This window comes from Chinchilla lanigera, unplaced genomic scaffold (genome assembly GCF_000276665.1).
Source record: "Chinchilla lanigera isolate Chin_1 unplaced genomic scaffold, ChiLan1.0 scaffold00005, whole genome shotgun sequence".
NCBI classification, from domain to species: Eukaryota; Metazoa; Chordata; class Mammalia; order Rodentia; family Chinchillidae; genus Chinchilla; species Chinchilla lanigera.
The window spans coordinates 3,016,954-3,041,231 of NW_004955406.1; positions in this window are offsets into that span (position 1 = coordinate 3,016,954).

Consider the following 24,278-nt stretch of genomic DNA (forward strand, 5'->3'; position numbering starts at 1 on the left):
TAAGTCGTACATTATTCCTCTTTGCCTCATCTTGCAGCTGTTGAATTGACTTTTCCTGGATCCTTGTTGATTTTACACGATCCTTTCTTTCACGGTCGCTAGCTGCCATGCTGTCTTCAAAGTCTGAGATTCTATCTTCAGCTTCATTCAAGCGGTTTTGGCAGCTTTCAATGGAAGCTTTGTTTTCCTGGAAGTCTCTCTGAATCTGGTTCATGTGTTCTAAATCCTTTCTATATTTCTCATTTAATGCTTCCATCAATTGCCTTTGTTCTTCTATTTTCTTGTATGTTTCTTCTTCAGATGTTTTCAGCAGTTCTTTCATTATTATTGTCATTTCATTTTTTGCCTGAGAGATTATTTCTGATCTCATCTCTTCTGTTGCCTTATGCAGTTGTTTCTTTACCTCCATTGCAATCATTTCAGCTATTTCAGGCATGTGTTTACCAAGTTCTCCTATGTCGATGTCTCCTGGACTTGTTCCAAGTGGGATAGAGTTCTGGGATTGTGTTTTAGTCCTTCGTTTTGTCATGTTTTCTACCGGATGCCGAAAGCTCAGTTTCCCTCTTCAGTGGCTGCACAGCAAAGGCCACTAGTGTCCCTAGTTTTCCTGTTGGTCAGGTTTGCCCCTCAGTGACCCCTGAGAAGCACTACTTAGTCTTGGGTTTTCTGGCAGGTGTTGATTTGTATCTAGTTATCCCAGGTCTCAGACACAGGCATTGGGGTCAACTGATGGCAGACCATCTGATCTAGCGTCCTGTTGCAGTTCAGGGCACGTGCACAGCTCAGACTCAGGTTGCACTGGTGTGACAATCTCAGTCCAGTGGACCTATGTCCCTAGGCAGTTCAGGGTACAGGCAAAACCCAGACATGAACTGCAGGGTCCACAGTTTGTGAACCACCTGATCCTGTGTCTTCAGTCAGTTCAGGACACATACAGAAACCAGATGCAGGCCAGATGGGCAGCAGTCACAGACTGCCCATACCTGCACACCCTCAGGGGGTTGGGACACAAGTAAAGCATGGACTTGAACCACAGGACCAGCAGCTCTTGGAGCACTCGCTCACTCAGTGCAGGGCCCGTGCAAGGAAAGCCCACATGCAAACCCTGGTGAGAGCAGTTCCTGGGGCTTCTGAGTGAGGAATTCCTGTCTGCCACAGATGCACAGAGGGCAGAGACTCAGACTGTAATGGTGGCAGGATCCTCTATTGGTTTATTGAAAGGAACAGTTAATCCTTAAATTTTTTTGACCAACTTTGCATGCTTATATCTGGTAATCTGAACAACTAATTTGAAGACAGCAATATGCAATATAACAACCATTGTTGAATTCCTACCATCTGATTAGTGAAACTCTATACCATTTCTAATGTTTTTTTAATTTTTATTCTCTTTAATTATTTGATCAATCTTGCACTCTTACATCTGGTAATCTGAGCAACTTCATTGAAAATAGCAATATATAATATAACAACCATTGTTAACTTCCTATCATCTTGTTTTGAAACTCTGTATTGTTTTTATTGTTTTTGTGTTGTTTTGTTTTTATCTTTGTTGTTGTTAGTTTGTTTTCCTTTCTCTTTAAAATAAAAAAGAAGTCATCTCTGGCTGTAAAGGAAAAAAGAGGTCTTGGGCACCCCACAAGAATCACAGGTAAAGAATCTCCTTAACATTAAAAAAAAAAAAAAAGGTGATGTTATATTTCCAAGACAAATGGCCAATATCCATTTCTTGGTACAACAAAATAGAAATAATATCCCTGCTTTTGAGTTGAGAAAACAACAACCCTATCATAACTCTGCTCAATTCATAATGATCAAACCAGGATGGAAACACTGGTATTTCTGATACAAAGCCCAGGTACTTTAAAGCCCAGGTTCAAATAAAGTCTTCATCTGGTAGTGATACAAATCTACTTGGAATTTATTTCTTGGGTATCATGGGCTCAGAAGGACCTATAAATGTACTCTAGATTATTATCTAAGTACAGTAGTGTAGACAGAGCAGTTGCTTTAAAAAAAAAAAAAAAAAGCTATAAACCCTAAGAGCTAATAGCCTTGAAGAGTTCCAGAAACCAGCAGCCAAGAAAGTTGAGCTACAGTAGCAACTGGCCATGTCAATTGATGACATCATCAGCTAGCAAGATCTGGCAGCAGCAGAGATCTGTAGCCAGCAGTGTTTACCCACGGCATCTGGCATGAATGATGTCACCCAGCAGCATGAGGACCCAGAGGTGTAACATTACAGGCAGAGGGCCATTGGTGCTCAAAGCCCAGAGGCACTAGCAGTAATGCACTTTGGCAATTTGTGATTTCTATTTGAATGGAGCAAAAGAATTCCCAACTGACTGGCAACATGTTGATCACATTTATTCAATAATATCTTGATCATTTCAATAAAATAATGACTACCACTCCAAACCAAACAAGCTACCTACTTTCCCAAGCTATCTACTTTTCCATGAGATAAGTATAGAGGAAACTTTGAGTCAAAATGGGGTGATTTGATATTGTTATTCATTTATCTCTTTTATTAGATGATATTACTAAATAAGCTGCAAACACAGTTTACTATATAAGGCTACCTTAATGTAGAGTTTTAGATTTGTTTAGATTATATATATATATTTATGATGCTGCTTGCCAGTAGAAGGTATGTTTTTAAACACCAGGGGAGACATAGCAACTCTTCAGGGAAGATGTTTGAAGTCTAATAAACAAGTAGAAAAAGAAAAAACAGAATTGCAGGTATGTGGTGAGTACCACTCTTGAAGGTTTCCTGGAGGAGGTCTCAAGTCCTTAAAGGAGGTTCCAATCATGTCTCTTCATCTTTAACAGCCTTCAGCTCATACAGGCTTTGCAAAGGGCTGGATGTTTAGAGCACAAAGTAAATATGGTCTCTGTTGCTATGGAACTTAGAACCTATAGATGAAGACAGAAAATAAATAACTGTGCTAACACTTTATTAAATATAATTTCAAAAGACACTGTAAAGAAAATATAGCTTTATAAGGGTTTGTAGCAAGGTAAACTATCATAATCTACACAAGATAGGGAGGAGATGCTGGAAAAGTACTCTCCATGGCTCTGTCATGTGCGGAATCTTAGCTCAGCTTCTGTTATGTATTTTCTTTCCAAAGATATGTATGTAAATAAAAGCCTTGGAAAATGGATATAATTCTTCCCCCGAGGGAGAGGGAATCTATTCCCTGATCAACACAATAAAGATAATGTCTGCCACTAGGCCAAAGGCTGGGCAGGTTTGTGGGCAGTCTCCTGTAAAAGATGTAAGTTTCCTAAACTTATGGTTTCTCAGCAGTGCAAAACCACTGTGCTTAGTGCTGACCATGGCCATTCCACATCTCTCCAGTGGGCTTCATGGGCAAGGGGCACCAATGAGGACTTAGGTTCTAGCATCTGCTCTGCTGTGAATCAGTTTTTCGTCTCCGACCCAGGAGTTCCTGCCTTCTGCTAGAATCTATGAAACTGGCTGGATAACTTGTTAGCTTACACATGGACAAAATCTCAAACCATTTGAGGCACTGAGAGGATGACAGGAAGTAAAGTTAAAGTCACTCTAAGGAGCTGAGGTTTAAACTGAGACTTGGAGAATAAAAAGTTGAGTATAGAGCTTAGATCATCTCTAGATAAAGGGACCAATATTCAGAACCCTAAAGGAAGGATCATGGCACAACTCTGGAGCTGAACAAGGACCCAAATACCCAGTACAACTAGTGTAGTTGGAAGGATCTCCAAACAGAGCTGGAGAGGTAAGGATGGCTCAATCCTATAAACATGTGAAAGATAGAATACATATGAAGGACAATTCTCCACAGACCTCTCATTTTTCTGCACATCTAGTAAGCTCTCTTTGGTTTAGACTATCCTGTCAGTGCTGTTTGTCTAAAAAACAATTTTCAAAGATAGAAATAATATCTCCTAGGAAACAAAGGGAATGCATGGTTATTGCTCATTATAAAAGATTTCAGTAATCTTTGATTCAGATTACCCTCCTTTAATGTAATGTACCACCTGGCCTTCTTGTAGCAGCCTGCAGGTATGAAAGCTCTGTGAAACTGCATGAAAATTCTGATTCTGTGCTGCTACTGCACAAAACAATCCATGTCTTCTACTAGCCCCTAGCAAGCCAAGAAAGCAAGCTGTGTAAAATCTCAAATCCTTTTTATGTCTTGTTTTGAAAAGTGTCTATTTATGTCATTAGCCCATATCTTAAATTGGATTATTTGGGGGTTTTACTGCTGAATTGAGTTCCTTATATATTTTGGACATTAACCCCTTGTCCTACACGTAGGTTACAAGGACTTTTTCCTGTTATGTATGTTATGTCTGTGCTCTGTTACTTTCTTTGGTGCACAGAAGCTTGTTGTTTTCATATAGTCTCATTTGTCAATATTTGTTTTTCTTACCTGTACATCAAAAAAAGTACACACAGAAATTCTCAGTTCTTGACAGCCCTTTATTCTGTGCACAGGGTATTAGTAGGATTTTATAGTTTCATAGTTTAGCTTTTGTTTGGTATAGTAATCTATACATTGCTGCAGAGTAGTGCCATAAATTAAGAAAACAAACCATTCATCCCAGAGTATCTGGCACAACCAGAAACATAAATGCTAAAAATAATCCTTGTTTTCAAGGAACTTAGAATATTCTTGGCAGAACTATAGAGTGATATAATGAAAACCATGTTTGACTGATGTCTTCAAGTCTAGGTCCTGCCTCTGCCAGCTGTCTGAGACTGTAGAAGCCACCTAATCTCATTTACTTTTGAATTCGTCACTCACCAAACAAGAATAAGCATGGGCTATATAGTTCACACAAGGAGGAAATGAAATAACAGTGTTTTAACAATAGCAATAAATTTATCTACCAAGCCCTTCTTTAAATCAGTCAACAATATTTGTTTGGGGACTCTTAGCTTCTGAGAGGCACTGAGAAAAATTTTCAAGATGCGGTTTTTTTAATCTGAAAGTTTTCATGGTTTTGTTACTGACAGGCATCTAACTGTGATAATCCTGGTTGTTTTATTTTCCTAAAAGCGCTCACAAACTCAGGGAACACAATAAAGCCAAAAGCATTAGATATTTGAAAATATGACCCACTTCCCAAAGTCAGGGTATAGTTATCTCTCTTACAACTGATAACCTTCATCCTACTGCTTGTTACACAGTACAGAAAAATCACTGCACTCACACTTCAGTGACTTTCTACATCTCCAGACAACCCTTAGAGGCACAGCTGCTCAAATGCCAAAAATGAAGCCATATGTCAATTCCCCAAAACATGGTGAATACCAGCTTCTTAAAATGCAAGTCACAGGTAAGGCTTTTGCTTCTGCTTCCAAAAAGCAATGAGGCATTTTCATCTTACACTGATGAACCCAAAGTGCACAATAATGCCCAGTTCTTAGCTCCCTGTTGATGGCTTTCAGTTTCACATGTGTTCCAAGTGCAGAGATTCACTTTCCTATTCTACTGTAATGTCTTCAGGCATTTGCTTGAGATGATGATAAATTGGAAAAATCTGATTAATTAAAGCCTCAAGTTGAAGATAAGCAGACATGTTGGCTGATTATTTGTTATTTTGTGGGTGAGAACAGTAAACCCAAGAGAGCACAAAGAACTCTATTATGGGAAGCAGATCTGGCTGAGTCCTGGAATTGATTTAGGAGACTTTCAATATTCATCCAAATGTCATTTCAACTATGGCTTCTGACTTTACTTTGTTTTGCCTCCATTTTATCCTCTACATATTTATTCCACGGCTTCGCTCTCACACACCTGGTATATTTACTGGCTTACCTCTTAGTTTCCTTCTCTAAAAAGAGAGACCATCTTTTATTTAACTATTTACTCTCAGTAATCAACTGAGAAGTTGCTTCATATATGTTTTTGTTTTTAAACTGAATGAATTAATGAAGGAAATAGAATAACAAGGCTGATGCATCAGAGTCCAGAATACTTGCTGAGTAATTCTCAAGAGAAAATCATAGAATGGTGGGGAGACCAGAAATTGAGGTGTGGAAACAATACTGCAACAAGCAGTAAGCTGGGTTTGCACTTCAAAGTTTTAATTACAGTTCTTTTCACTGGCTCCCAAAAGAGTGAATTTTGCCCTAAGGCTATTTAGAGGAATAAAGAACAAAAACCCAAAGCTTTTTCTTTCCTTTTTCCACCTTTAATTACTAAGAGCAGAAAAATGACTTTACATTTGTCAAAGGCTGAGAATCCCATAGGGCAGCAGGACAGGTTACAGCAGAACCAGTGTCTGGACTCCACACTGACTGAGCTGGAAGACTTGCTCCTCACAGAACTCTAGGGTAGAGCAGACCAAGGAGCTCTCCATCCAGAGGACGTTTCCTCAAGATATCTACTCCTTCCTCAGGGAGCCCATGCTGGGCTCTGGGACCAGCAGTCAGAGCCTATGAGCTGAACTGAGCTGTACCCAACTTTCAATCTCCAGGAGCTCCTGTTTTTATAGGTGCTTCTGGCCATTAAAAATGTGAGGACTTTGTCATCTGCCAGTTTCAACATTTTCTATGAGCCGTCTTCTTTTCTATAATTTTAAATGGTTCTAAGAGGTAAACTTAGCAAATGTACTATCTTGGCAACGCAATAACTTCCAGCTTTGTTATTTTCACACACAGCAACCACAGCTAATGCAATGGTTGATCAAAAGACAGTGTGGGTTTCTACAGCTCCACTATTATGGACTGAATGGTTATGCCACTTCAAACTTCATACATTGAAATTTTAATCCCCAAGGCAACCATATTCAGAGGAAGATTCTCTGGGAGGGTATTAGGTCATAAAGAGTGGGACTTTCATGAGAGGGTTTAGCTCCCATGAAGCCCAAGAAAGACCCTTATTCCTTCTACCTTTTGAGGTTAGAGTCACAAGATGGATGTCCACAGGGTGTGATCAAAACACACATTGAATGTTCAAAGTAAAAGCAATTTACCATAGTAAAAAATACACTGCTGTCAAACACACATCCCATCATTCCCTACCATTTTCTGAAGCAGTTCTGCAAGTCCTCTTTCATGAGGGTCTTTAGGTGTGTTATTGTGGCTGCCTTGAGAACCTGGATCAATTCAGAATGTTTACATGTCATGGTCATTTTAACTTTAGGGAAGAGCCAAATGTCACACTGTGCCAGACCCAGGACAGAGTGTCATGCTTTCACAAACCTGCTTTTCTGTTGGATGGTATTCAGCAGCAGTTTTCTTATTTTATTTTTTTATAGTACTTCATGAAGACATAGAAAAGGACTCCTAGAACTGTTTCTGAAAGTGGCAAGAATGATGGGATAAGTGTGTTCAAAGCAGAGTACTGGAGATATGTCTTTTACTGTAATAGATTTCTTTTCAACTTAAGCATTCACCATATATTTTTATCATCCAGTGTATGAGCAAGTGGCTCTCACCAAACATCGAATCTGCCATCAAGTCTACCTTGGACTCCTCAGCCTTCAGAATTGCAAGAATTCTGAATGAATTCTGAGATTATTCAGAATAAATTTCTGTTCTTCATAAGCCATTTAGTCTATGGAACTTTTTAATAATAGCCTGAATGAGCTAAGATAGTCTCTGAACCAGGACTGGCATCATTACAAACTGAGTATAAAAGAGGGAAGGGCTCTTGTTATGGTTTATGTCTGGGTGTCCCCCCAAAGCCTCATGCAGCCATGGGGCAAGCTTTTAAAGTTTGATTGATTAGGGGTGTGAGAGCTGCACCCTCCCTGGGGTGGATAGTTTGCATATGTAAGGGAGAGGAAAAGAGTGCTTGAGGCCATCCTGGCTTTTGTGGTTGTTGCTTTAGCTGTGTTCTGCCACCGTGCGCTGTAGCTCTCTGCCATGTGCCACTCTGCCTTGTAATCTGCCAGGTACGGACTGAAACCTCCACGAACTGTAAGCAAAATAAACCTTTCCTTCCTTAATTTTGGGCATCAGGTATTTTGTCCCAGCAACAAGAGAAAAGTAACCAAGACAGCTCTGATGAGTGACATGCCATCCCCCAAGTCCCTCATTACCAAACAAGGCAGAGACAGAGACAGCTTTACAAATTCATGAGAATGAAGAGGAGACCAGGAGGCTGTTCCAGCAGACAGCAGACCCACAGCCCACGTGCAGTGAACCTCACAGGGTCCTGCAAGCAGAAATGACCAGATCCAGGGTCAGATTCAAAGGAGAGGGAAGGAAAGAGTTCCAGGAAAGACTAAAGAATTGGACAAACATTAAGACCATCACAAGCAAGGGTTTGGACACAAGACGTGGGGAAGGGGCTCATTTAATTGAGCAAGATGCAGGGAGAGCAGATTCATTTCCCCTGAAACAGGAAACTTCAGTGTAAGACCCAAGTTAGATTCAGTCTGCAGATGAGTATTAATAAAGTCCAGCAAGAAACATCAGAGTTCTTGCCAAGACAGAACAGCCAACAAGCACTACCTCCTCCCAAGTGCTACAGGTGGAGAAACACAGGGTGAACACCTTGCTGAAAGACAACACCTCAAGTCGTGACTTTGGAAGGAAGGGTACCCAAAATGAGTGCTGCCATCTTGCCAGGGTTAACATCACGGACAAACCAAGAATATAGACCACCTGTTTTAGCCTAGGCATGCTGCTACAACAAAATACCCAAGATAGGGTGGTTTGTATTTTTTTATTTCATTTATTTTATGTTTTGTACCAGGAATCTTGTGTTTGTCAGACAGGCACTTATGCCACTGAGCTCTATCCCTGCTTGATCGGGTGATTTATAAAGAACAGAAATTCGTATGTCACAGGTCTGGAGGCTGAGACATTTACAAAAACAAGGAACTGGTGGATTCCATGTTTGGTGGAGGCTCCTCTCTACTTCCAGGATGATGCCTTGTTCCTGTCCTCATATGGCAGAAGGTGGAAAGACCCAAGAGCCCAACTGGTTCCCCTGGGCCCTTTTACCAGAGGACTAATTCCAATTATGAGGGCAGAACATTCATGACTTAGTCACCTCCTAAAGGCCGTGCATCTTAACACTGTCACACTGGGGCTTGCGTTCCAACCTGTGAGTGCTGAGGAGACACCTGCACTGAGATCAGAGCAGCATCTGCTCACAAAACCCACTTCGCCTCCATCAGCTACGCATGCACCTTTGCACAGAGATTCTCCTTTGTTAACCCTGACTTCCTTGAGCATCAGCATCTTTTCCTCTCTGTGATCCTCTTTCTCAGAACTTCCTTCAGTCTTTTGACACTCAGTGTATAGGGAATGGACTCTCTGCTTAACCAGCGGAGAAATATTTTCCTCACTCTGACATTCTGTGCCTCACATGAGCTCTTTTTAAAAACTCCCTCATGTTTTGAGGTAGGAAAAATAGAAATATTGTCCACAGTCTTTGAGGGGATTAGAAAAAGCCCTTCTCTTCTGCATTTCCAAAATAGCAACCATTCTTGAAATCAGAGAATATCCCCCTCTAAATTTAATTAGGTAAGATCTCATAATTTGAAGGTAATACTTTATTTGGACACCTCCATATTTAGTTCATTGGGACATTCATGAAGATGATGCTGCTTCTGAGAGAATATAAGATATATCCAGCTAAAGACTGTCTCTTTCTTACCTACTGCTGCATGCCCAGTGCTTACACTGATTCCTTACATACTCCACACTCAACAAACAATGATTAAATTCACTAATGAATTATCTTCCTTCATTATCTTTTATCTTGGTGTTGTAACTTTAAAGTTGGAAAAATGCGCTACAACTACTTAAAATCCGTGGTGTAAAGTCATCTGCCATGGATGGATGCTGGAGCCGTGAACAAGTCTTATTCCTGCGTGATGACATTTGTGCACCTTTCCCCTCTCTCACTATTGGTTAAGCAAACCCAAACAGATCCACTGCCCACAGTCACTGCCATAGTACTAAGACAGGAGTGCAAGACACGAATGATTGTCTCCAGTACCCATGCTCTAATTGTAACAGTGATAATTCTCAGCGTAAATTAGGCCAGGGCCTGGGGTGGGGGGTTGATGGTCTGGGAACCTTGTGCTCCTGGCGGAGAAACCCCAGGCTCACATCATTTCCTCAGTCTTCCCCTTTTCACCTCACATGGTTTTCTTCACTGTCATTTTCTATGTCTCTCCTGATAGTCCTCGCAGAGCAATCACTGCCTTCATGTGTGTTTTGCAACTGCTCCGTTAAAATTTAATTATTAATAAGACAATAAGAGAGCAGCAATGGGTATTATCTGCAATGCTCCTAAAGAAAGACAAGGCAACTTATGAGACTTGCAGATTACATAAATAACATACTTTGTTATAAACAGACACTTCTTTGTTATAAATAGAACCTAAAAATAAAATCTGCCAGAAATAATGACAAATAGATGTAATTAATAATTTGATTTATTCCATTTCCATGAGGTTGTCAAGATCATTTCTTTTCCTTACTAATAAAATTATATGCACAGCCCAAATGATAGCACATGGAAATAATTTCCACCATTTCACTGTCATTATGATTATCATCAAGAAAATTATTAGATTGGTCATTTTCCTCTCTCCAGAGGAAAATTTTTCCTTAATGTGGAAAAAAATTTTATGCCCATTGAAATTCTTTCCTATCCCAGTAGCTTATCCACCAACTGGCTCTGTCATTTATTGACATTTTTCACAAAGAGGATAAACAAGTGGCAAAGGAGATTAGGATGCAGAGTAACTGGTATTCCTCTCCTAGGAGTGACTGACACCTAGAGAACTGAGTGGCCTGGGCCCTTCTCCTGCATCCTGCCCTCTTACAAGCCTTAGCACCACCAGGAAGAAAAATGAGGTTGCTTACCTCTTCACTGAGTACCACGTGGTGGTAAGAGTGTCTTGCAGTGGACTTCGATGACTAGAAGTCCGTGGTAGGTTTTTTGTGTTTTTTAACATTACTTTCTTGATGTTCCCTTTCCATTGGTAACAAGCAATACGAGTCTCACCAAAAGCATATAAACTCACACAGCCACTTTTCCCCATTTATTATATTTATTTATTTTTGGTGTTGGGGACGGAACCCAAACCCTTGCACATGCTATGCCACTGAGCTCCACCCCTAACTCTTGCATAATTAATGTCACTACTCATGAGAAACCACTTTGAAGATTTCAATATGTAATTCAACAAGCATTGTTAATTTCCTACCACTTTGTTTGCAACTCTGTAGTGTCTGTAAGGTTTTTTTGCTATTTTGTAAAAGGTTGTCTGTCTGTTAATGTTTTTCTCCTTTTATTTTTAAAATAGAAAAAGAGAATTGTCACTATTAAAATTAGAGCTTGGGTTTTAGAAACAGTCATTCATGTCTTGTGCTTCAGTCCCCACTATTACAGCCTGGTGACCTTGTGGATCTGACCTGTTTCCTCTTGCATAAAATGTACCATCAGTGCCTGTTTGAGGGAGGTCCCTAGTTCTAGCAAGTGCCCAGCACTTTCCTGGCAGGGTGTAGGAGCAGGAGAATACTGCCTAAAATAGTTGTCTGTCTGATTTTCTTTATACATAAATCTCATAGTCAACCTACTAAAGAAAACTTTTTCTAGGGTGGAGACAAAGAAAGAAGACAATAAGTATTCCAATATTTACAATTCAGAAATAGATTCTTGAACCCCAAACAAGCAAGATATAGAGTGCTATGTGATGAATTACACCTCCTCACAACCAAATTCATACATTCAAGTCCTTTCTGAGGTGCATCAGAAAGTGCTTGTGTGAGGAGGTAAGATCTTTAGAGAAATAATTCAGGTTAAATGAGGTCATAATCCAACATGACTGATGCGCTTCTAAGGAAGACATCCAGGACACAGACACACATGGAGGGAACACGTTGTGAATGAATGGGGAAATGACCAGCTACAAGCCAGGATGGCAGATCTCAGAAAAAACCCACTCTTTGGAACCTTGACCTCAGACTTCAAGCTGCCAAAATTAAGAGAAAATAAATGCATGGTGTTTAAGCCACATCTCCATGGTGCTTTCTTACCGAAACCGTAATGAACTATTACAGAGAATTTATGCTGAAACACAGAAGGAATGGAGAAAGCTCAGGAAGGCTTGTTCGCCACAGGGAAAAGAGTGGGGCTCCTTCGCTCAGGCACATTCATTCTGGCAGGGGTTGTGCTGCTGTTTACATCTAGATGTTCCCCAAGAGCCTCCTGTGCTCACGGGTGGGGATGGTGAAAGGTGAGAGGAGTATGTGGGGCAACAGCTGACTTGCTGCTAGGAGGTGGGGCCTGACCTCTCAATCATCCTTCCTCCCCTGCTTCCTGACCACCATGATGTGAGCAGCTGTCCTCCCTCCAGAACCTTTCCACCCCGCACACCACTTCTGTGCTGAAGTCAGCCAAACGTGAACTGCCAAATTTGAACTGTGAGCCAAAATAAACTAGTCCCCCTTTAAGTTGTAGGTGTCGGCATCAACAGATGATTGGATAAAGAAAATGTGATGCCGATATATAATGGAATACAACTCTGCTACAAAGAACAACAGATCTGAGACGTTTATAGGAAAATGGACGCAGCTGGAAAACATAATACTGAGTGAAAGAAACCAGACACAGGAGCCTAAGTACTGTACTGTATCTCTCATTTGAGTGAGGCAAAGTACAATCAAAGAAAATAATCAAGGATGGGTAGACGAGGACAAGGCGGCGAATCTCTTGCAGTAGGGAAGTGGTCCAGGGAAAAGCACAGGGGTAAGGAGGAGGGGAAAGGGAAGTAAGTAGAATAACGATATGCCATGCACAGGAACCTAATAACCTCAATGAATGCGAACACAATGTACCACAACATGAGCTAGGATTAACCATGTCAACAAGAATGAGAGCTGGGCCAGGAGAGCAGGAGGAGGAGCAGGGGAAAGGGATTTAGAAAAGAAAACTAGCGGTGGTGTGTACGTGCACCAACTCCCCAAGAGGACTGTAAACTGCGTGAACTGCAAACACGCACCAATAAAATAAATTTTAACAAATCAGGGAGAAAAAGCTGCAGGGTTGTGTATTGTGTCCCAGCAACAAGGACAGGCTGGATCATGAAGGAGGGGATGACAGCCCTGGAGAAGGGAAGCAGGTTGGGGACTCCCACGGAGGGAGCCCGCAGAGATATCCGACAAAGGGTGATCCCACAGAGTCCCCCGTTGCTGGGCTACCACAAGCATCCAGCACCAGCAAAGGACAACTTCAGCCCAGGCGATCTGTAACAGATTTACTGTTATTTGATTTTTACCGTAATTATCAGGAAAATTTACATTCAAATTCCAAACAATTAGTAATCTAAAAGGGACGAAAGAGGCACTGCTAGGCAGACCGAATCACGTCATTAAGGAAGTCCTGGAAGGAAGTGAGAATTTCATTTAATGGCTGAAAAGAGTAACTCGTAAGGAAAGGCAAAACGATTGCAGCTGGGAAGTAAGCTTCTGCTCAAACATGGAAGGTTTAATAGACTTTGTGAAAGGGAAGCCTGAGAGGTCTGGCAGAGAAACAAAATCACTAGAGCTCTTCAGGCCATTCAAGGAAAAGAACAAAAATGGTGGACACTGCAGAATTTCAAATGAGAACTCCAAACCCCTCCTGCAAATCAAGAGATATTTGATCGGCTTGGAAATCAGGAACAACAAGTACTTCACCATCCTGAGTAAATCACGTCAGATGCGTTATATTTTGAAATGTTTTCATGGAATTCCATTTTAGATCATTCAGTCTAAAATTACCACTTCACTGATTTTGTTTTTACTATTGCTCATATTGACTAGAACCAGACTATACACTTACTTCAAAGGATGTAAGCCTTTCCTTAGTTTTATCTTTGATAGAAAACAGGGAACAAAAAAAGGAAAAAGAAAACAGGGAATGAACTAAGGATAGAACTCGTAAGCTAGTTATGAACTAGTATAGCTCATCAAAATGATTCCGTACTTTCATTACACTTTCATTTTACTTAGACTAGTTTCATCTATCACTTGTAATGTGGTAGGTGCTGTCCTGCATTTGGAAATAAGACTCGATTTCAGAAAAGAATTCAAGTAAGGAAACTTTTAGAAAGGAAAATTTCTGAACAAATTGAATACCACTGTTTTTGGCAAAGGGTGGTATGGGGGATTGAGTCCAGGAATCCAGAACCTTCATCCTAAACTATATCCCCAGGTCATTTTTTACCTTTTATTCTAAGACATGGTCTTACTAAATTCCTAAGTTGCCCAGACTAGCCTCAAACTTTTGATGCAATACTCCTGCCTCAGCCTCCCAGAGTTCTTGTATTGCTGATGTGTATTGCCCCACGCAGCATCCACTTGGCATATGTAAAAGTAACACAGATCCTCCTTTTTAAAACATCTCTACAAACTTTTGAAAGTGGAAGCCTACCTTACAGTCAAAAACATTTCCTCCTTCATAAAGAGAGGGAAATTTATCTAGGGAAAGAATTTCTTTCTAAATTGGATATATCTCTAAGTATAGAATTCGAAATGACTGCAAAGTAGGAGGATTCAGAAGCTGTGCCCTTGTGTTTGGTTTTAATACTGAAGGCCTGCAAATAACCTCCAGTATGCAAATTCAAACAACTCTCAGGACTTTATTTTCAGTGCTAGTGATCACACCCAGGGCCTTGGACATGCTGAGCCGGGGATCCACCGATGGCCACAGTCCTCACCCTGTCTCTTCATTTTGAAAGAAACATCAAGGTAACAGAGTGTGTCTTGGTCCACTCCAGGTGCTACAGCAGAATATCTAGCCTCAGTGACTAACCACAGCAGAATTTTGGTTCTCACTTCTGTGGAGGTGAAAGGTCCAGGATTGAGGTTCTAGCCCATGTGGTGTGTGGTGAAGGCCCAGCTCCTGGTTCTGGGGTGTCCTCCAGTGATGGGAGGGAGGAGGTTTCTCTCCAGGTCTCTCCTGCAAGGGCACTAATCTTATTCAGGATGGCCCCCTCACCCCAACCACTTTCCAAAGTCCCAGCCTCCCGATACTTGCACTGGGTATATGGATTTCAGCATGGAACTGAGGGTAACATGAGCATTCAGTCTGTTGCTAAGTCCCAGGTTACAACCCTGGGCAAAACCTTCAGGGATTTCCTCCTCTTCTTCTTAGCAAAGCACCTTCATTTGTGTTGGTCAAGCTTCTAAGTCCAGTGCAGCAGAAACGACTGTGCACAGTGGGGTCAATTTCAGGCTATGGAGAAGCCCCCAGACACCCTTCTCCAGAAAAAACATCTAAAATCACCCAGCACAACTGGCATGTTGGCACTGCCGCTGCTGTTACCATGCAGTAAATGACAGTTTGCTACTCTTGATCCAAAATTTGACGTTACCACATCCAGTTCTGCCAGCAGTACCATTGCCTATCTGCAGCAAGCACCAGGTCTCATGGCCTCTGCTACCTCCAGTGTCCCCAGGGAGAGATGGCACCCAGCCCTTTCCGAGTCACCTGCTCCACAGCCCACACCTGGCTTGAGTGCCACTGTGTAGGACACCCTGGATGGACAGCTTGTTTGTCCACTCAGTTATATAAACTAGCTCCATGCACCTCTCTCATAGGAGATGAGTTTTGTTTCTAGCAGGGGTGACAATTTCAATCTCCAAAACATAAAGTTAGTCCATTTCTATTTATCACAATGATCGACATATGCAGCTGTTTTTCTAATATGTTGTATCAAATTATTTCTGGGTTTGTTTGGGTTTTGTGGTGGATTGACAACTGGTCCTCAGCTTGTAACACCCAGCTGAACTGAACCAATATGGTGCTGGGTGTGGGAGGCCCATCTAAGGATTATCGCTGACAGCATAAGAGGCAGAACTGAAGAGGAAGAACTTTAGAAGCTCTTGGTTTTCCTGGGGCTGCTGTTGGTTTTCTTGAAGGAGCTTGTCATTCTGGCTTTCCTGATGAACTTGGCTGTTTTCCTCATGGAAGGAGCTTGAGACCTTACTCTCATTAAGAATGGCTTCGGTTCCCTTTGGGGGAGATCTGGTTCTCACTTTGAGCATGGCTTCCTGGCTGTGGTGCAGATCCCTCAGCCTGCTAGCGCAGACCTTCATTCTGCTGATACAGACTTTCTAGCTTCCACCACTGACCTTTCAGCCTTCCCAGCACAGATCCATGAAACAGGCCTGCATGAGACATTGTCTTGGGCTGTAGGCCTCTACCTGGACTCATGGAAGGCACTGTTATGAGCTCTAGGTCCTCAGCTGGACTCATGCAGGACACTGCCATGGGATCCAGGCCCTCAGCTGGAGTCTTTGGTCTTTAGTGTGTGGACAGACTTCCTGCACTCTCTCACAAAAGTATACGATTCTTTGGGTGACTATTATAAAATAATTCTTTAAAATATATATTCTATTTCCTCTTGAAAAACCCCAAACTACAACAAATTTTTTTGCTCCCTTTCTCTCTTTGCTTGACCACTTTTCAGTTGAATGAGACTTTTATATTTTTACCTCTTCCTTAATTTGGAAGGTATGCACTATATTTCTCTTCTTTTAGCTTTACCTCAGGAATTAATGTGAATACTTTCCAACGAAGTATACATACTAGGAATCTTTGAATTATTTTTACATTGTGCACAATGTCAATACTATCATTTTTATAATTCAGGAAATTACACAGTGTTGCTTTATGCTTTCAATACTTATTTAGCATTTCCTACAGGTTCACCGAGCTCCTTGCAGCTCATTCCTTCTTATAACTCACACATCCTGGAACATCTTCCCAAAGTACATCCTTCAGGGTTTCCTTCAGTGAGGGTGGGCTCCAGGCAAGCTCTGCCAGATTTTGTTTAATTAAAGGTTTCTTTGTGTGCCATTTATTCCTGAAAGAAGATTCAGTGCGTTCTAATTTGATAATTATTCTCACTTTTTACATCTAGCTGTTAAAAAGTTAGATGTCAGTTCAATTGCATTTCATTGGTAAATTTTCTTCTCTTTCTTCAGCTTGAAAAATCAATCTCTGGCTGCAGCTCACAGGTCTTTTTACAATTGTACATAATAGGCCTAGCCATACATTTCTCTTAAATTACCATATTTGGGATTTAACACACTTTCTAAATGTAAGGATTGGTGTCTTTCATCAGTTCTGGAAAATTCCTAATAATTACCATCTAATGTACTCTACTATTCCCATTATCATTCTATTTTCAACTTATAGAATTCTAATTTGATGTACATCAAATTTTTTTAAGCTTCTAAAATCCTAAACATAACTTAGCATTTAAAAAATTGTTTTCCTCAATCCTAGGGTATTTTTCTTCAGACATATAACCTAGTATTGTAACTTTCTCTTAAAATGTCTCAAATCTACCTCTTAACTTTTATATGTATGTACATTTTGATATCATTTTCTTTTTTTCTTTAGGTGTTCTATTTTCTACTAAGTAAATTTTAACATCTCTTGTTCTGTTACACTTTCAACTCCTCTTTAATCTGTATAAATATGTTTATTCTATATTCTCTGTTGATATTGGAATTCTCTGAGAGTCTGGTTTGGTTTTGTTGTTCTTGCTGATTCTAACTTATGATATCTTGTATACCTATGTGTTTTGTGATTTTTGAGTATTTGTGTAACTTTACTTTGATCTGGGGGAAGTTTCAGGCCTAAGAGGAAAATTCTCCTGAGAAAATACATTTGTTCTACCACACAGACCTGGGGTATCACAACCCCAGGAGATTTTCACTGAAATCTCATGTTAAGGTGTTTTTCTTCACTCAGAAAGAATGAACCAAGAACACATAAGTATATGATGACTGGATCACACTTATCCATTTTCAAAAGATTATTCCCTGCTCCACTCGGTTGCAAGATTAAGGTAGCCAAGATCCCTTTCTGTTTCCTTCTGAGGAGTGGCTGTCCTCCTGAGGAATAGCTGGGTTGAATGGAACCCCTATTCCTAGTTTACTGAGAAGTCTCCAGACTGATTTCCACAGTGGTTGCACCGGTCTGCACTCCACCAGCAGTAGAGAAGGGTTCCTTTTCACCTACAGCCTCTCCAGCATTTGTTATTGGTGGATTTTTGATGGTGGCCATTCTCTCTGGGGTGAGATGGAATCTCAGTGTTGTTTTAATTTGCATTTTTGAATGACCAATGGTGTTGAACATTTTTTCATATATTTATTTGCCATTTGTATTTCTTCATCTGAGAAGTGTGTATTCATCTCAGAGCCCATTTTTGGATTGGGTTTTTGAATTTTGAGGGCCTGATTTTTTTTTTATTTCTTTATATGTTCTAGATAGAAGTCCTTTGTCTGAGGGACAGTTGGCTAAAATATTTTCCCCACTCATGGGTTTTCTTTTTACTCTATTGGTGATTTCTTTTGATGTGCAAAAACTTTTCAATAACACGAAGTCCTAGTTGTTGAATTTTTGAAGTGTTTCCCATGCAGTTTGGTTTTTGTTCATGAAGCCTTTGCCTACCCCTATACCTTCAAGACTTCTACCTATTTTCTCTTCCAGTAGATTTAGTGTTTCCATTTTAATATTTATATTTTTGATCCATTTGGACTTTAGTTTAGTGCCTGGTGATAGACATGGGTGTAGTTTTAGTCTTTGGCATGTGGAGAGCCAGTTTTTCCAGCACCATTTATTAAAGAGGCTATCTTCCTTCCAGTGGATATGTTTGGCTCCTTTGTCAAAGATAAGGTGGCTGAGTGTGTTTGTGGTTGTATCTGCATCTTTTAATCTGTTCCATTGGTCTTCAGGTGCCAGTACTATGTTGATTTTATCACAGTAGCTTTGTAGTATAATTTCAAGTCAGGGATTGTGATGCTTCCTGCCTTTCCATTGCTGCCCAGGATTGCTTTTGCTATACCAGGCCCTCATGAAGCATGTTTTAAACCCAGACTTGGTCAGTGTGTCCTGCATCTTGTACACCCAGGGGCTCCACAGCTTGTACGCTATCAAGAACTGAGCGGCTTCCGTGTACACGAGGCTCATCGGTCATCCAGGATTCTGAAGTATCAAACAGGAGCCAGAACCACTGGAAAAGAAGTGATCTCCCCACTGTCTCCACCAGTGCCTGAGGGCAGCAGATTGCCTCAAGCTGCTGAGTGTTCATTCGGCAAGCTCCTTCTGGTGCCAAAGCTTCCCTGCAGTCTTTCTTACCCAAGGGCACCGAGCAGGATTACCAGGAAGCTTTTGAAATATAGCCATGCCCAGGATCACTGTTAGGAATCCTAGTTTTGGATAAGGGTCTGGATAGACCCAAATGAACAAGAAGCCCAGCAGGACAGTTGCCCAGGATGTCTAGCAGTAACAGAGCACTGAAATTCCCTGGAACTGCAAACAGCTTGGGTTGTACAAGCATCCGGGCTTCTCTTAGCAGCAACTGTCACTGCCCTTAAGAGGAGAAGACTGATAAGTCACTTGAATGACAGCCAAGGTTCACTAAATGAAGGATTCCCTGCTACTTGATGTCATCCGTTCGGTGTTTTCTGGGATTAAACTGATTAAAACAGGGGGACTCTTTGATAAGGACACTGATATCATTCATAGTAGCCCCATGATTTAAGTTCCCAGAGGCCAGCTTCTCAGAAGTGAGGATTCCAATTTAGGAATAGGGAGGACAGAAACATTCAGATCATAGCACTGTTCCATAAGCATTAAATTTATTATTTATTGTTTAAATACCTTAGTTATATGATTATTTATGCTTCCTCCCCCCCCACACACACCCACCCCCTGAAGCAATGTATTATGGTTTTTCTCCTTTCTTGATATACATCACATTTTTTATTAATTTCAGGCTTTGGGAATCAAGCTAGGCATACAGCAAATGTACAGGAGGGATTCATTAGAACCAGGACTCTACCAGACCCATCAAGTGATGTCTGTACAGGTCCTGGGATAGAACCTTTGACCCAAGCTTAAGCAAGATCTTTCTCCTCTCAGAACTGACACAGGCCACTTCTGACAGAGGGATTTCATTTCTCATTAAGTCTCAAGCCATGGGAGTCAAACTTTACACTTTCAGGGCCATTTTCTCCGCCACATAGTAGAAATCAGTCATAAGGTACACCTGGGCCACACAGGGCAGGTGGCTGCAGAGACACCCTTACACAGAGCCCGTCACGTTGTGTGAGTCCTCGCCATGCCTAAAGTCAGAACTAGCTCTGAAATTCCCAGTTAAACGAGTCAGTACAGTTCCTTTATTGTTTAAACTATCTTGACTTGAGTGACTGTCATTTGAAGCAAAGAGTTCTGAAATAGGAAATACCAATCAGCTGTGATATACCAATATTATCCATCAAACGTCAAACACCAAAGGATGCAGTCGCCATTCTGGAGCATCTTTCAGGAAGCAAATTTAATTTCATTCTCAGTTTGTTTCTGAGCTCCAAGCACTGAGAGGAAGTAATCCATAGGCAGATGGATATCCAGCCCATCTCACTGTCCGAAAGGCCTCTTGATGTTCTTCATGTCACATTGTGTTCTCCTTTTGTTCTTATCCAAGTATCACCCAAGCTCGAGAGTTCCAATTATTTAATAAACAGGCTCCAGTAGTTTCTCCTGCTGTGCAAAATTCAATAGAAGGCGGAAAATCAATTAGCACGTACCTGAATCCATGTAGAAAAGATTTTTAAGTGGATTTTTGCCAGGAAAATCTGAGCAGCCTTGCAAAAATAAAGCAACAAGCTTTAGAAATCTGATGAAGGCAGAAAGGAGAGACTGTCTTTTCCACCTGGGTTAATAATATTTCATGAGCTAAGTAACGAGAGTAATGGTTTACTACTTAAGAAAGAAGGGAAGTAGGTCAGTCAGCTTTCTGTTACTGTGGCAAAATGCCTCAGAGAAACAACTTAAAAGGAAGAGATTTGTATTTTGGCTCATAGTACCAGAGGGTTCAGTCTATTGTCACTGAACTCCATTGCTTTGGAGCCTGTAATGGCCTTGTGTATCATGACACATGTACATGGTAAGGAAAACTCATCACCTCATGGTGGCTGGGCAGCAGAGATAGAGAAAGGGGACACAGCCCCAATAACCCAGTTCAGGGGCACATCTTCCATGACCTAACTTTTTCCCAACAGGCTCCATCTCTTAAAGGTTTTATCTAGTAATGCCAAGACTGGGGACCAAACTTCTAACACATAGGATGCTTATCTAGGCCACAGCAGGAAGGTTCCTGTATAAACGAGGTCATAGTGTTTTATAGCGTGGAGAGCCATTTTTAGTCTCTGGAAAGATAAAGATAAGAATGCCTTTCTACCACAGACAGTGAAGAACAAAAAGTAATTCTTGTTTTTAATTCTCTTCAAAGGCATTCTTCAAAAGTATCCTCTTGAAGGATCGACAAATTTCAATAGATTCCCTGGTTTGTCTTTAGCACTTTATCCAGCTTCATGTAAGCAAGGCTGGAGACCGTATGTGTGCACATATGATCTTGTAAAAGATGTAAGACTTGCAAAGCAATGTAATACAGAGGGTACAACAATCATTTCATGTTCATGAGGCCTCAAAACCTCTATCTTTCTTTATATGGCTTGTTAACAGGCCTTATGATAAACAAGACTTCATAAATCCTAGCAAAACAGAACAGAAATGTTGTGAGCAAGTTCGGTGTTCTTCTTGTCTTTGTTCAGTTTCCAAAGTTCTCTTGCTCATCTCTGAAATATACAAATTGATTCCTGCCTGAATATCTATGCATCTAAAATGCACAAAACTGATTAAAATTTTCTGTTCCCAACGGATAATATTAATAGCTAACAGCTATGATGTTCCAAGCATTACTGTGATTGCTATCCCCATATTAATTCACTAAATCATCGGAACAACCCCACAGGAGGACCATCTTTATTTTACAAATATCTTACAGGTATTTTTCCTAATCCTCCTTTTACAAGAGAAGAAACAGAGGCACAGCAACCTGCCCCAGATCACCCAGCAACTAAGCATCAGAGTTGTAGTGCATGCTGTGCTTCTCCAGTTCTCTAACTCTGCAAGACATTTTTCTCAATAAAGACTCATTTACCAGCTGGGTGAGGTGTGCGCCTGTACTCTCAGCCCTCTGGGAGGCTGAGGAGGAAGGATTGAAAGTTTGAGCCCATCCTAAGCAACTTATCCACACACTGTCTCAAAATTAAAAAGTAAAAGCAGGCTGTGGATACAATACAGTGCAAAGGTCTTGGGTTCAATCCTCAATAAAGCAAAAGGAAACAAAAGTTCATTTGCCTTTAGAGAAAACATGGCAAAACTGTTACATAACATAGATTTACATAGATTTACATGGATGCCCACAGACAACTTATTTTTCCCACAAGGCTTAATTTGAAAGCCCCTCTTTAGGATCTGTCTGTAATTTCCCTCTTCCCTAACCATCCTCCCTCTTGGAAATAACCTAAGAATTCCTATGCAATGCTGTGCTTCTCAAAATTACTTATCTCCAGTATCCTTGGATTATACTTTGTATCTGATTTATTGACTCAATTAAATTATAGCTTCTTGAGAGTTGGATCATTTTTAAATTGCTATTACACAGCACTTAATGTTGTATTTTGTATGGAATACGTGCTTGATAATCACTTGTAATTAAAGTAATTCATGGTAAGTCAAAACTGACTTTTTCCTAAAGTATGGGGTCCAAGTAGTTGTCTCAAATCTTTTGGAAAAAAGACAAGGGTGATAATGATAATGACCATGATACTGATAAATAATGGTAAGCAGAATAGTAAGAAAAAGAGAAGCTGAGTACCAGATAGCTTTATAGACAGTCAAATCCCAAGAGAGCTTTGATAATTTACTCAATTCCCTTGCAAATATCCACTACCAATATCTGTACAGTGACCTCAGCATTCCCTATCGATGCAGACAAAATTGGCCTCTTCCAAACTCCTATGAGAGAATCTGTGGGACAGTAATGAGATGATACATTCAAAGCATCCCAAGCTCAGCAAATTTATTGCACATATAGAATAGCAACAGCAAGAAGTGTGACAATAAAGAATTCTACAACAATGTTAATTCTGTAGTCCCATTAATTGTCTAACAGTTGAACACTTAAACTCAGAAAAATGCCCATGCTATTTTCTGTCCCCTTACTCAGAGATGGTGTGATGATGTGCAGCATGATCTTCAGAGTTAGATACTTGGGCTCAGGCCCCAGACTTGCTATCTGGGAAGCCTCAGGTAGAACATTTTGTTCCTTTGTTATGATAATCAAAGTCCCAAGTTCACAGAGCTGAGCTGAGGGTTAGAGGACATGCTAGGTACTTAGACCAGCAAATTGTTCATAAAAAGCACTCAGTGAGTATTGGACACTATTTTAAAGTCACTTTATCACCAATATTTGTATCTCCTGAACATTAGCCAGTCATTAGGAAACCACTTAAATCCTAATTGTAACACAGAATTTATATGCGTGAGTTAAAATGTTATCTGCTTGGTAATGTTCTCAAAATGACCCCTTAGTTTTGCATTTCCCTGTAAGCATCCCAAGAGAGCTTTGACAAGAAGCTATAAAGAGAAGGAAATGCCAATGAAAGTTATTTATTTTTTGATGTAATTATTCCATTTTGAATCCATATTTATGTATGTTGTTATTCGCCTCATCAGGTCCTTTGTCAATAGGATGATCATAATCAATGTCCTTCTATTAGTATCTTGACATAATGCACTCCAGGCAGGCATGATCATTTGTTTCGGTACTTCTGGGCAAGGAGCTAATACAATGAAGTATAAAAGAAAAATCACATGGACTGTGAAAATCTGCGATGGAAAAACAGGCCTGTATCTTTTAAATTTTTCGGATGGGCTATGTATTTGCAACTTAATTCTTTCCTCCTGAGACTCTTGATGAGATTTAATTTGCATATTAATTGTTGCACAAAGAATTAATTGGTTACTTCAAATAAATTTGGTGCATTTTCTAACGTATTGTCCTAAATGATGGGGAAAACCCACAGTAATGAAAATGAGCTACAGCCCACACAAGAAAGTTTTCAAAAGAACTCTTGCATGCTTAATTGAAATTAATCCATGGCTTTAAAAGAAACGAGCCCTCTTTAGGAACAGGCGCCTGATGCAATCTTTGGATATTTAATGCTTTTCTGTGTCACCTCAGATGCAGAGGGAATTCTCAAAGGCTGGCAGGGCCTCACAAAAGGTCTGGATCAAGCTGTTAGTCGACTCAGATCTTGACCTCAGCTGTCATCTGGCTAAACAGATTTGTAATTTGGATTATAGCCAAATATAAGGCTATATTCCAAGACTACGTGAAAGATTGCTAATGTAGATCCTTTATCTCTAGAAGTTTCATGTATCTTGACAAATCAACAT